Raw genomic sequence first — 3,961 nt, 5'->3', positions numbered from 1 at the left:
GATTCCTTATTAACTTCTTCAGGAAAGTAAAGTGAGAAACTAAGTTTTGTTTGCTCCTTGAAGCAGGTCCGCCAAGCCTGGGCTTAATCCTTCATGTTACAGTTGAACAGTTGAACTGTAAAGATCAGGAAAAATTACTGTAATATGTGTCTAAAATGTAGGGAGGGCTCCTTGTGCCTTTGAAAAATTTTCCCAAGACTCCAATTTTTCCTTTGTGCATGATGGGAATGTTCTTTCATTCTCAGTAAAGTTCAGGGGATTTTGGCTATTTGGGAGACAGCTGGGGGAACAAGCTCAAAGGAGCTGAGAGGAAATTGAATTGGATGCCTGCCTGATTCCGCTGCTGTGGTAGGATGAATGTGCGGGTGGTGCACAGTGAAGCAAATCCCGACACTCGAGTGATGAATAGCGGTGGCATCTGGCTGGCCTACATCATCTTGTTAGGACTGTTGCAGGTGATTCTACTCGGCATCCCCTTCTTCAGCCTTTCTGTTGTCATCCATAACTTGATTGTATCTTTCTACATATGGTGAAAGGGACACTCTCTGAGACTCCTGACCAAGGACAGGCATGTCTCCCCACTCACTGGGAACAAATGTACTACGGGCTCCAGCTGAACTCTTCCAGCATTTTCCTTAGCATCTCTCCTATTGTACTGTACCTCTGGGCCAGCCTCACACCAAATATGATGCTGCTCACTTCCTCATCAACATAGCCTCATTGCCCAGTGTACTGCTGCCTAAGTTGTCCCCATTCCAGGGATGTCACCTCCTTGGCATCAACAAGTACTGAGGGATGGGGCTGGGGACAGCTCCACAGGCATGGAGAAGACATGGGAACAAAGGGCTCTAACATCCTTCATTCTTCTTTATTCTATCTTCTATATCTTGAAAGCCCGAGAACTGTATAACTTTTCCCAAACTTCCAGGAAGAGAAGAGATTGGAAAACGGGATAAGGCAAGGGCCAAATTCCTGTCTTCCACAGCAGGAAGTCATGTCTGGGCAGCTTGTTTGGTGATTTTATTTCCATATCTTCCTAGACACTCCTTTCCATTTCTGATTTGCTGTGTATTTTCCTTATAATAAAGATAATTTCTTTCAGAAAATAAAAGTGAGGCCCTGTCAGCAGATGCTAATAATTTACTTCCCAAGAAATCCAATCCTTGTCTTCATTGAGCTTGTGTCCTAGTGGGGTCACAGAGAGTAGTCAAATTATTAATTACACAAAATATAATGAAAAGCTGCAATAAGTTCCATGAAATGTATAGCATGTAATCCTTATTTGTTCTCTGGAATTTGAGGAAAGTTTTCTTGGTGAAGTAAAATTTGAAATGAGATCAGAAAAAAAAGGAGAGGAAGTAAATAGTTAAAGAGCAACAGCATAGGGAATGGCAGTGAAGGGAGAAGGTGGGGAGGTGAGGGGAAAGGAGAGTGGTGGCTCGAGGACCGGAAACAAAGCCATAGGGCTAGAGAACAGAAACTTGGGAGAGATGACATAAAATGAGGCTGGACCATAGCTTTTCTTAGAGGCTGTATTAAGGATTCTGACCTTTATCCTAATATCAGTAAGAAATAACTAGGAATTGCCTCTCAACTCCAGGCTCCAGTTTCCTCGCTGGGCTCACGCCCATTCCCCAGACTCAGTCCAGGCTCCTGGGACAAAGTCCTCCTCTCCCCCTTTTCCGTCTCCTGCATTATTTAAGAAAAGAAAGCAGGCAAAAGATTTTAGCTGCAGGAAGGTTTCACTTTAAAATGATAGGAGTTAGCATGGAAAAAAAGAATTTTGTTTTTTTCTAGAAGAAAGGGATTTAATGTAAGAAACTAGGTACTGTAATGGTATAAAGAAATTATATTTGGTGCCTCATCATTCTGCCTGGGCTCTTCATGTTACCTTCTAAGTGACCACCCCAGTTAGCCCTGCCCTGGGCATAATGCAATTAGCAAGGCCTGAACCTCTGGTTTGGGATGATAAAGACCCCTGCTGCTGCTTCTCCTGAAAGGCCTCTGACTCTTCTCTCCTTTCATGCTATGTAATTTACTAGCAGGGCAGCTACTCCCATATAGTTTGGATGTTAAGAAGCTGCCCTCAGCTTCTCCAAATGGCCTTTGCTGCTTCTGCTTTACGCTCTGTATAGTTTGAAACCTCCAATCCCTAGCATCCATGGGGAAATCCTACTCCTCACCACTGAGTCACAAAAAAGGCAAGAGTACAGGACCCACATGTGCTCTTACCCACCCCTCCGCCAGGAGCCTAGATTAGGTAAGACAGGGCTGCTTGGCTGCCCTAATTCTCCCTTCTCCTCCTCTAGTCTCTCTGATCTGATGAAACTGTCCTTTCATGTATTCCTTGCTGGCTGGCTATGAATTTGTGTCTCATCACCCAAAGAACCTGCCTGCACGTAACATCCGAAACAGGTGCTTACAAAATCAATGGGAGGGCTATGGAGGAATGAAGTCAGAAGTTCTCCTATTGCACTATTGATTTCAAGATCCAGTTTCTGTACCTGCAAACCAGGTGTCAGGACATTGCTTCTGCTGCTGCTATGACCACCATCATAACCATCTCACATCCAGGAAGCTGGTGACTACACACTGGAACAAGAAGCCCAGCCACCTCAAACACGTCTTGTTGGAACCTGAAGAAAATGTCTCCAACTCCTTTCTGCCTTCCAGTTCTTGAATGAGTGCTTCTTGTTGACAGATCCTAAATTGGATACAGAGCTCTATTTGTGAGATAATTGGGATGAAGTTATTTTCAGACTTGAAATTGGGGTAATATATATGAAAAAAAGCAGTGGGAATGGATGCCAAGAGCCAATAGACAACATCCAGTGCACTTACCAAACCTCCCTTTTCTGAGAAATGTTGACAATAAGCCAGGGATGAAAAATGAGGTATTAGCCATAGCAAATGCTCAATGATCTCCAGCAATAATTGATGGCTGTGATTTGAGGACATAAAAAATCATAATACCTGAAACCTGATACCATGTAGGCCATTATATATGCTTCTTGGCTGGATGCCCCCAACAAAAAGCACCTCATTTCCCTGATCTGGTTATGAAAAAGTTAAGAAACATTACAAAGGGTAAATATGGAAGGCAAAATGTTTCATTCATAGTTCACTAAAAGATGAAGTTTTATGTGTGGGATTATTTTATAGGTAAGGGTGTGTAATGTATGACAGTTTTCTCAATTATGATTAGAGCTTTGACTCCTACCTTAGTATGTATATCTATTATCATTAAAGCAATGCATCTAATTGCTTTATCTGGTTTTAAGAAATAGTGCAATTGCTTGCAACTGAATATGTCATAGTGGAGAAAATGGAAGTTAGCATTAGAAAATGTGTGTTCTAGTTCTTGCTGCTTCCTTGGGAAAATCACAACTTCTTGATACTTCAATTTCCTTATATGTAAAATCAATTTGAGATTAAAATTTCCAAAGTATTTTATGCTCTAAAATTCTATTTTATTATAGTTTTTGAGTATTTTTGACGTTATAAATTGACTGACTTGAGTTGGATGTAGGTATAAATATACTCAAAAAGATGCTGCTCCCAATGATGTAGACTCTTCCACGTAGTTTGTTGTCTTGAGCTTGCTTAGGAAATTTATCTATACTTCTCTCGATACTTTACAGAAAACAAGCCTTTATGGGACTGTCACTGCTTTTCTCTCCACATCTCCCTGCACAGATTCCTTTCCATCCCTGAGGTAAAAAACAATCAGTGCAATGTACCTATTTTTCAAGCAGAAAGTTTGCAGTCACGAAAACATCCCCTTAAATCACCCTGTGTGACCTTTTGAACAATGAGCAGAAGGTTCTGCAATTTGGCATCCCTAGCATAGTCCATTTAAAATCTGTCACTGATAGTTTGCAAATACCATGGGAGCAGTTAAGGGCCAGGTTCTCATTCGAGACAATGAACCATTTTGACCTACAGGGGACTCCGTCCGCCT

At 41.8% G+C, this 3,961-nt stretch overlaps 1 pseudogene; it reads left to right on the top strand.

The window, feature by feature from the left end:
* Positions 1–353: 353 nt before the first annotated feature.
* LOC119518902 lies at positions 354–792 on the top strand (annotated as a pseudogene).
* The last annotated feature ends 3,169 nt before the right edge of the window (positions 793–3,961 follow it).

The sequence above is a fragment of the Choloepus didactylus genome, chromosome 2 (assembly GCF_015220235.1).
Source record: "Choloepus didactylus isolate mChoDid1 chromosome 2, mChoDid1.pri, whole genome shotgun sequence".
In the NCBI taxonomy this organism is placed as follows: domain Eukaryota; kingdom Metazoa; phylum Chordata; class Mammalia; order Pilosa; family Megalonychidae; genus Choloepus; species Choloepus didactylus.
This window is presented reverse-complemented; position numbering and strand designations above follow the sequence as displayed.